This window comes from Peromyscus maniculatus, chromosome 13, assembly GCF_049852395.1.
Source record: "Peromyscus maniculatus bairdii isolate BWxNUB_F1_BW_parent chromosome 13, HU_Pman_BW_mat_3.1, whole genome shotgun sequence".
NCBI lineage: Eukaryota > Metazoa > Chordata > Mammalia > Rodentia > Cricetidae > Peromyscus > Peromyscus maniculatus.
The window spans coordinates 62,794,839-62,806,371 of NC_134864.1; positions in this window are offsets into that span (position 1 = coordinate 62,794,839).

Genomic DNA, 11,533 nt, shown 5'->3' on the forward strand with positions numbered 1-11,533 from the left:
GTATGTGTGTGTGTGTGTGTGTGTGTGTGTGTAGTTGGGGAATAGGTGGGGCTGAGACAGCAATACTTATAGTTCAGGTTGTCCTGGAGTCTGCCGTGTAGAGCTGAAGATATAAGGGAACAGATGACATCTTTGTTTTGCTTCACAAGGACCAAGGTTAAAAGCAAAATGAACTATGTGCCATTTCTAAATTTTTAAAAATAATTTCTTTTTTAAGAAAATCATTTCTTTTGTTTTGTCTCTCATGGTTCCCTTTGCATATCAAACAGCATCATTTTGAGACTGACTTTTGATGGCTTAATTTATTTTCTTTGAAATGTGAGTGAAAATCATCCATTTTCTCACTTGTTTAGAATCTGACAGCATCCTGCTTGATTTTCGCTTTTTATTCATTATATTAGTGCACATTCATTATGAAAATGAACTTTTTGACAATTTCATTCTTATAAATAATATATTTTGAAGATGTTTACCCCATTCTATCAACACAACTATCGGGCTCTCTTTTTAAGCAATTATTCTAATTTTTAGACTTTTTAAAGAAAACATATATACACAAGAAAAAATGCTTCATTTCTTTTTCTGAATTAGACTTATTTTGATTTGGCATGATGATGTCTACTTCTGTCTGTTCTCCTGACGTGACACAATTTTATTCTCATTTTTACCTTGATAAACCACACATATTCTTTATCCATTCATCAGCTGATGAATGCCTAGGGTAATTGTGTACCCCAGCTATTGTGAACAGTGCTAAAAAGATAAATAAAATTAAAGGAATGTGCAAATAAGTTGACTTAGATTCCTTTGGCAACATGAGCAAAAATAGCAAAGCCAGATGGCCTGGTAGTTTGTCGTATTTTGAAGAACGTCTACATTGATTTCCTAACTGACTGTAACAGTTTATGTTGCAGCCACAGCATCCAGGTTACATTTCTCCATTTGTCATTTGTTTTTTCAATGATATTGATTTTGACTAGGGTGAGAGAAATAGCTGATGTTCCTTTGATTTCCATTTTCACGACAGCAAATGTGATGACTATTTTCAAAGTCCTTTGTGTACTTTGCTTTTATGTCTTTTTAGGTATAGGGGTTACTTGGAAATTCTAAATGTCCGCGGGAAGACAGTAAGTTGGCAGCTCTTAGAAAGCTTCAGGTCCTTGAAGAAATGTGGGTCTTCCCTTTTATTGATTTCAGGGAAAGAGGAGAAATCTACACCATGTTTTCTGATGAATATCCCATTGCAGATGCCCTCAGGGAGATTGCCTCTGCTTATCAGGTGCAGGTTTAAGGGCAAAGGTGCAGCTCTTTAGTTAATGTGCATCCCTCACATAGGAGGTGCCACCTGTACCCATGATTGAAAGCTTGAAGTGCTTAGTGAACTCCCTTTGAGGAAGTGAGAGTCACTAGTGCCCCTAACAGACAACCACATAGGGTATCTGCCATTTCTTTTAAGGTAGCTCTGAGGAGGGAACCATGATGAGGCTGCTGTAGGTGGATACGGTCTGAGGAGTTGCTATCTCAAACCTAAGACTGCTAGTGTCACATACAACACACATAGGAAGGTCTTGACCAAAGTGAATAATTGGATTGTTAGGCTTTCAGTCTAGTTTCACACAACGCAGTGAAGCATGTGACCTTTTTTGTTCATCTCTTTCCACTTATCCACTCATTTTCCACAGCCAATGTCATGCGTGCATGCCCTACTGAAAGGATTTGTGTTGCTGTAATGTGAATCTCTCTTCCATTATACAATCCAAGTGTTGTGTGAGTGTGTGTTACATACTTGTTTGTAGGTTTTTATTTTCTAGTTATTTAATCCTTCATTGTTATTCGCCCACATAATGAAAAGGCAGATGCAACTAATTGAGATATGTAAAGTAGAACATATATATATATATATATATATATATATATATATATATATATATATATATATGTTTGGTTTTTCAAGACAGGGTTTCTCTGTGTAGCTTGTTCTGGAACTCACTCTTTAGCCCAGGCTGGCTCGAACTCACAGAGATCCGCCTGCCTCTGCCTCCTGAGTGCTTGGATTAAAGGTGTGAGCCACCACTGCCTAGCTAGAACAGATAAATTTAAAAACAAATAAAATAAAATTCTGAAGATGGAATAAAAAATACCAGAACTAACATGCTTAACTAGCTACATTTGTGTAGTGTTTGTGTAGAAGTTTTTAAATTATTGAATATAGGTTAGAAGTACATAGATACTCCTAAACTATTCCATTTTCCACACATTCAAATTTTTGTAAAAATGACAGAGAATGAGATATTGAAATTAAAATAAAGCAATAAAGTAAAAATATAATGAAAATATAATAAAAAGAAACTATAAAAATGAAGAGAACAAACTGAAGAAGCTTCTTTGTGGGTGTTCTACTCTGCCAGAAACGGTGAGCAGTTCCTCCCTCAGATTTGCAGTAAGTCCTGCTATTCAAGCTGAGACCAAAGTGAGGCTGAATGAACGCAAAGAGGATCCACGGGTCAGCAATCAGCTCCATGGTATCATTCACTTCTTTGTCCATTCTTCTCCCAAACCCCCTCTCTCTCTGTATCTCTCTCTCTCTCTCTCTCTCTCTCTCTCTCTCTTCACTGAGAGTACAATTGGTTCTCTTATCAAAGACTTCTCTACTGTAGCTTTTTTTTTTTAAAGAAAAAGTCTTTTTTTTCTCCTCCTTTTTGAAGGCTGTAGGGTATATCCCTGACTACAAATATCTTGGTTTTCTTTGTCACATGAAAGATTTTTCAGTCTTTTGGATTTCAAGGTGTCTAAAGTAAGCCAGATCTTATTTATATTCTTCTTCTCATAGGTTATGTCTCTTTTATTATCAGCCTCACCTTCAATATTTTATATTTTCCATTTTATTTCAAATGCTTCAGCATTTTGACTATAAAAATGTTCATTTTTTTTCTTTTCACATTTTGGTGTCTGATGGTGGCTATGAAAATATTTTAGGAATTGTTTCCTAACAGTTGTCTTTGTTAATTCACTGTTTACTGTCTGACTTCAGTGACTTCTATTCCATAGCATTTACAATATTCCTTCACTCTGTGTCAATTTCCTCTCTTTAGTTTGATATTATCTATTTATATTCATTATACTTCATATCCATTAAGTCCTTTTACAGCAATATTGAGCCTTAGGAGAAACTTGGTGATTCTTTCTATGGTTCTCATTTTTTAAAAAAAAATATGTCCATTCAATGTTTAATTATATTTTATTTCATCATTTAAATAACCAATAAGATCTTGAATATTATTTAACATTTTTTCTCATTAGAGCCTTTGACATTTTATTTTTTTTCAAATTATATATGATCAGAAGAAGACATTAGATCTCCTGGAAGTACAATTATGGATTGTTTGAAGTATCATATGTGTGCTGGGTTCCAAGCACAATCCCACAATCCTTTGCAAGAATAACTGGTATTCTTCACTGCTGAGTTCCGACCAAGCTCTGAGTTTTAAATTTTAAAGTCACTTATTTAAAATGAATGCATGATAACACAAATAACCTTGACCTATGTCACTGGAGTTTGAGATTTCATTATCTGTTCTTGAGACAGGCTGTGCATTAGATGATATTTAGCTTTATAAGATTAATCATAGAATCACAGAATGACACTGAAGTAAATACACTAACTTCATAGATGGGTGCAGGACATTGGTATTTCTCTGTACTTTGAAAATATGTACATTGCACTGATTTCAAGTGTGAGAGGAAGAATCAAATAACAAGAACATCATGTGGATTGTTATCATATCAGTTACTAGGAATTAATGCCCACTCACCACCACCTTGCAACTTGGTGTTGGAATCTTCATGGAAAATATCACACAGTTCAGTCCTGCATGGAACAACATTTTACATAGAGAAGGTAAAGATTAAGGTAAGCAATTAGCCTATCTGCCCTCCTCCTCTGCTATTGTAGAAAGAGTCTTGATATAGTTCTTGTATGTGGAAGGGTAGGTTATGCTTGATGTCATTGAAAAATGAGCTTTCAGAAACAATGTAGACTATGAAAGAGAGCATATTAGATTTATTTTGAGAACATGTTTCATTGTATTTCTTGAGTTTTTCTAGTTTTGTGGTAGAATGTGAGCAATTGGTTAATATAATACCATGATATGTTTCTACAACAAATTAAAAAATAAACATAGCCTGAATTAAACAATAAACATTAAAATTAATCAAAATGAATTTACTTATTGAGGTAATTTTAATAACTTGCAGATGATTTTTTACATGTCTGCTATTTGACTGGTTAGAATTTTAGGAAGCTTAGAGACCTCTCATTTAGTCTCAATTTACTCATGAGCTAAGAGGAATGTCTATGTACTTTATACGGAGTATAAGAAGGTGTAGCTCATTTTCTGGAACCATGAATGACAGCCTAATACATGTTGAAATTCAATTGTAATTGTTTTTGTTACAATATTTTTATGAACTTTCCAGGAGATTTTAAATAGTAAATAGAAGTTATATATTATCTGGATAAAAAATATTGTGACATTGTAGACAAAAATGATTGGCCATTAAAAAATCTCATAAGATAGATAAATGTCTCCAACACATAAAATGAACATGTGCGCTAAGACTGATGTTTAATATTGCACTGCTATGGAAGAGTTCGCATTTCAGCAAATGTGAAGATGATTTGAAACCCTAACTGCCATTGTTTTGAGAAGGAGTTTTCCCGAGTAGATATTGACATACATGCAAATTTAGAAACTAATTCACAAAATACCATTTGCTCATCAATCATTCATCTACATAACATATCTCATATATTCAATCATACTTCAAAATATTTAATCACATGTAAGAATCAGCCTTGCAATGTCAAATGCTTTCTTGTCATTTCAGATCTTGTTCCTTATACCTTCATGGAATGAACCCTCTAAATGATGACTCTTTCTTCTAAAAAAAGATTATGATTTAGTTTTAGTTACATTTATATGTGTGTGACTTAGTGTAGGTGTGTATACCTGAGTGCAGTGTTCAGAGTCCAGAAGAAGTAATTCAGATAGCTTGTTGATGGAATATTTACCATTGTGAATGACCTGATATGAGTGTTAGGAAGTTAACTTAGGTGGTACTCTGCAAGAGTAGTGTATCTTTTAATCATTAAACCCTATCTAGACCCTTGGTGAGTGTTTCTAAACATCAACTGTTTTTACTCTGTCGCACTGTGAACATTGTTATCATCCTTACCGTCAAGAACTATCATGTTGGGGTTGTCATGAGGTGGCTCAACAGTGAAAATGAATTACTTGTGGTCTGTCACTGTGGAAGGAGAAACTGACTCTTCAAGATTGTGTGTAACCTCCACAGGTACAGTATGCCAAACCCCACACTCACATTCCACATGCACATACACAGTAGCCATGAATAAAATATAATTAAATTATCATTTTTTCAAATTCAAGCAATATACTGCCTACTCTTCCAAAATCATGGCAAAGTTACAATTTATCTCATTGACTATACTCTAAAATAGATATTTATGTCTTATCAAGTATGAAATTATATTTTATTTAATTTAAAATTAATAAAATTAACTATAAAATTAATTATTTTATAGTATATTTTTATTATTTAAAATAATTTTCAAATTTAAATATATTTTAATCATATTTTTCCCCTACTGCAAGTACTTCCAGATAGTCTCACCCGCCCTAGACAGGCAACTCTAATTTCTTTCTCAAGAAACAAAACAAGAGCAAATACAGTCTTCCAACTACCAGTCTTCCAAACCAAGAGAAAAAAAATAAAACCCACCAAAAAACAAAACAAAATAAAAGACACCCAAACAGTAACCAAATAGAAACACACACACACACACACACACACACACACACACACACACACACACAACTGTAGAGTCCATTGTATGTTGGTCAACTTCTTCTGAATACTTACCCTCCCTCAGTAGTTGATATATCCAGTGCCTCTCCATTAGAGAAAACTGATTTTCCCTCTCCTAGCAGATATGAATGAATGACATTTCAGTTATTAAACTTTACCCTAGTTAGTGACTATGTTTTCATTCATTCATTCATTCACTCACTCACTTTAATATTACAAAGTACAATATAATAATATAAAACAATAACTATCACCCTGATTTGGAAAGGACAAATCAAGGGAAGGAAAAGAAACAAGAGAAGGTTCAAGAATGAGAGAGACACTCTTTCCCATCCTCAGGAATGCCATAAAAATACTGAACTGCCAGGCAATGGTGGTGCATGCCTTTAATCCCAGCACTCAGGAGGCAGAGGCAGGTGGATCTCTGTGAGTTTGAGGCCAGCCTGGTCTACAGAGTGAGTTCCAGGAAAGGCGAAAAACCACACAGAGAAACCCTGTTTCGAAAAACAAACAAACAAACAATTCTAAGTTGGAAGCCATAATAGACGTGCCCAGCACCTAGGGAAGACCAATGCAGGCCTTGTGCATGATGATTCAGTCACAAATACACAAATACACACACTCACACACATCATGAAAACCTCCTATGCACATAGATATTAATGGACGATTATATAAAACACATTTTTCCATTGGAATATAGGTCTATTTCTGTTTTTGTTTTTCGAAACAGGGTTTCTCTGTGTAATTTTGGTGCCTGTCCAAGATCTCCCTCTGTAGACCAGGCTGGCCTTGAACTCACAGAGATCTGCCTGACTCTGCCTCCCAAGTGCTGGGATTAAAGGCATGAGTCACCATCGCCTGGCTATAGGTCTATTTCTATTGATGTGTTCAATTTCTGAGGATGTCTCTAACTCCAATAAAACACAATGCTGAATAAGAGAATATACCATTAGTTATATGGAAAAATGAATACAAAACAAGGAATTCAATAAAAAAAAGTTTACATATAATTTCACAGCAAACCATATAGAGAAATCATGTATTAGCAGGAAAGCACCAAAACCACACACACACACACACACACAGAGAGAGAGAGAGAGAGAGAGAGAGAGAGAGAGAGAGAGAGAGAACAAAAATCACACACTTTACTATTGTCAAAAGCATACTGATGCATTTTGTGAATATCCTTGTTTTGACTTATTATTAGCTATCAGAATTCAGCATTCAGAAAAAAATAAGATGCTGCTATTACTCAATAGGAATATTTCTGTTCTTTATGACCCCATGATTTTTGTCCCTGCACCCTGGTAACATCAAAAGATGCATCTGGTGTTTAAAATCTGTATTATGTTGTAACTCATATACTGGCAGTTAACATGGCAAGCCCTTAATTTTGTCCATTATAACATAGTTGAAAGGATGTGTCAAAGAGATGCAATGGACATCTTAGTGTCTAAAGCATGAGTAAAAGATTATAGTATCAAGAGGCAGGATAAGGTTGAGTAATTCACATAATTTTCTTCTCTTTTGCTTTTATGCGGCTTGTAGAAGACACATAGGATATATATATATATATATATATATATATATATATATGTATATTTGTTTTGTTTTGTTTTTTTTTTGTTTTTGTTTTTCGAGACAGGGTTTCTCTGTGTAGCTTTGCGCCTTTTCCTGGAACTCACTTGGTAGTTCAGGCTGGCCTCGAACTCACAGAGATCCGCCTGGCTCTGCCTCCCGAGTGCTGGGATTAAAGGCGTGCGCCACCACCGCCCGGCCCGACTTATATATTTTTTAAGTGAACAATATCAAAGATAGTTCTTTACTTTCTTAGTATATTTTTTAAGAATATTTTTTATTCATTTTACATATCAACCACAGATCCCCCTCTCAACCTTCCTCCCATTCCCCCAACCAACCCCTAATCCCTCCTCTAAAAGGGTAGGGGATGCCATGGGGAGTCAGTAAAGCCTGGTATATTCAGTTAAGGCAGGACCAAGCCTCACTCCCTGCCTCGAGGCTGAGCAAGGTATCTCACCATAAGTAATGGGATCCAGAAATCCAGCTCATGCACCAGGGATAGATCCTGATCCCACTGCAGAGGCCCCTCGGACAAAGCTACACAGTTTTCTCCCGTATGCAGAGGGCCTAGTCCAATCCGACGCAGGTTGCACAGCTGTTGGTCTAAATTTCGTGAATTACCATGAACTTGGTTCAGTTGTCTGTGTAGATTTCTCCATCAAGATCTTGACTCCCAGTGCTCATATAGTCCCTCTTCCATCTCTTTGACTGGACTCCCAGAGCTCCGTCTGGTGCTTAGCTGTGGATCTCTGCATTTGCTTCCATCAGTTACTGTATGAAAGCTCTATAATGACAGTTAGGGTGTTCACCAATCTGATTATGGTGGTGGTACATGGCTTTAATTCCAGCACCTGGGAGACAGAGGCATACAGATCTCTGAGTTTGAGGATGGCCTGGACTACAACATGAGTTCCAGGATGGCCAGGGCTACTCAGAGAAACCCCGTTTTGAAAAACAAAACAAAATAGGGACTTGTATTAAAATCAAACACTATAGAAGCTTTTGGATATCATGGAGAAATCTCCTCTCAATGCTACATAGTTATATTTTATTATGAAGTAAAGGTTAAGGTTTATGACATCAAAGAAATAGAGTCCAGGCAAAATGATATTGTTAAATTCTCGTATTCTCTTAGAAAAAATAAAATTACACATTATAAAATACTCATGAAATTTTTGTTGATTTTTTATGTCATTTTGCTGGTTTGGATTTATCTTCATCTTTATGTTTGTTCTGAGCAAATGGAATTTTATTTTATTTTTCTTATATACCAGACCTTAATTTCAAATCAAGGAGGAATTTTAGTCATTTTTTTTTTAATTTTATTTAGTCTATTTTGAGAGACACTATCACAAAGCCATACTGGTCTCCTACTCCCAGCCTCACTACAGATGACCTTGACCTCCTGAAGTTTCCTTTATTACCTCTATATTCTATTACATAAGTGCCCCTGCATAGAAGCTTCTGGTCCTTCTGCTTAGCATTCCCTGGTATAGATTAAATTGAATGTGTGAGTGTCCAATCATACTTTCAATATCTCTTTGAAAGAGCCTTGAGTATAAATACAATTTTAAATATAACATTAAACAAAAACTTCAAGGAAATACTTAAAACACAGTTAAAATTCTCACTATTTACTCTTCTGTTGAATTGTATTCAAACAAAAACATTGTCTGTATACAGAGAAGGTTACAAATTATTTGAAGCATAACAAGAAAAACAATTGTCTATTTATCCCTCTTTCCTGAAGCAAAAAATACCACAAATATTTGTCAGATCTCTGGGAGACCATTTATACTTCTACTTCTAAAATAACTTAAAGGCTAGAAAATTGAAACATGATTTCCCAAGTTACTTATTATAATTAACTGCATAATCTCAATGTTAGAACAAAAATAATATAACATGATACATTTCATTTTAAAAGGAAACAATGGCATTAATGAAGCTCATGTTTAATGATTCAGGTATCTGATTTCTTTATTAGTCAAAAAATAAAAGGTGTGGTTGATTTCCTATTGAAGATGAGACTATATAATAAAGGAGAATCTGAGAGGTAATAGGAAAAAGCATTTTGTGTTATTGATTTCAACTTATTTTCACAATTGAAGTGACAATTTATCTATCTAGAGAAAGAAAATGGCATTTCTATGCTCATGATGAGTACTAATTTGTTAAAATCTACACACTATTGTGAATCTGAAAAATCCTGTATAATATTGAGAAGGGATAATCTAGCAGTTTGTGTACAAAAGTGTCCCAGCTGTGATGCTTTGAAAATCAACAGGATGCTTATTCAACAGGATGTCAGGCATGAGACCTTTTGAATAGGTTATAGTTTATCAAACAAACATGTATAACAGCACAGGCATGGATCAAATGCTATTTAGAGAGAAGAGATTTCTAAGAAGTGTCTTTTAAAGGCATGTATTTAAACCAGCCATCTATTTCATAATTTATACTTATATAATGGACAGTATCCAAAGAAAGTAATTTAGTATTTCTCAAATGTGTAATTTGTTACTTAAAAATCATATGTGGATGCCATTTTATAACTCAGATAGAAACACAATCCTTCATTAGATGAGTTATGAAATATAGCCTATAATGTTATTTTTAGAAAGTTTATTTTCCTTTAACTCTCAAATTGTGGATTATAAAATGTATTTATGTGTCCTTTAATATAGCATAATATATTAATAGAACAATTTCAGTTTGAGAAAAGATAGCATAATTTCCTAGATGCAAAATTAATTAAATGTTCTTTTGATTTTTCACTAATGATTTTATGAAGGCTTTATTTAAAATAGATATTTGAAAACTCTTAAGTATTTGAGCATGAAAAGAAATAAAAAAGAAAGAGATAAAGAAAAGAACAGAGACTTTATTTCAAATAGTTCGTAGGTTCTGGGACAATTTTGCATATATAACATATGTAGAAAGACTATGCTCTTGTATATTTTCACACACTTCTCACAAAATCATATATATATATACACACACACACACACACACATATATATATATATATATATATATATATATATATATATATATATATGGCTGAAATTATGTGTAGGTGGAGTTTTTGTCCCACCAGATCACTACATAATCACACAGAGACTTATTATTAATTATAAATGCTTGGAAATAACTTAGGCTTGCTACTAACTAGCTCTTTTGACTTACATTAACCCATATTTCTTATCTAGGCCCTACAACATGGTTGTACCTTTTTCAAAATGGCATGTTTATCTTGCTTCTTTACATGTCTCCTGGTGGTTCTACCCTCTTCTGCCCCATGATCTTTTTTTGTCCAGAAGTCCCACCTAACCTTTTCCTGCCTACCTCTTGACCAGTAAGCTCTTTATTAACCAATGAGAGTAATACATATTCACAGTTTACAAGAAGATTGTACCACAGCAACAGTGCACTTTGGTGCTAAGTAAAACATTTCTAACAAATAGGGAGAATAAAATAAATGATCTGATTTAAGTAAATTCACGTTGCAAAGGAACAGTGCTTCTGCAGTGTCTAACAAAACACTTTTATTTGAACCCCTAAGACGTGAAGGACTTCCATGTTCCAGAGTGGATTTTTTTAGTACTGACACCTGTAGATTAATGGAGGATGTTAGGACTGTGAAGTGGTAGATATCCTGCTAGGTGAAATGGATTCCACATGAATAAAAATTTTATTATGGTTAACAGATAAAGAATATTCTCTATTGTGCATCTTTAAATACTGGTGATTAGATAAGTAAATGCTATCTACCATCACATTGAATGAACAAAAAGAAGAGAAATGAAACAGAGAGAAAGTCATTAAAGGAAAGGAGAGACAAAGAAGGGAAAGCAGAAGAGGGAAAGATAATATGATGGAAGAGAAGCAGAGGGTAAGAGAGGAGAGTGGACAGGAAGGGAGGCAAGGAAAGAAGAAGAGGAAGATAAAGGTGATAAAAGGGAAGATGAAGGTATGTGTGTTCCACATTTTTTTCATCCACTCATTTGCTGATGGCCACCTTGGTTGATTTCATATCGAGGCTATTGAAAATACCACT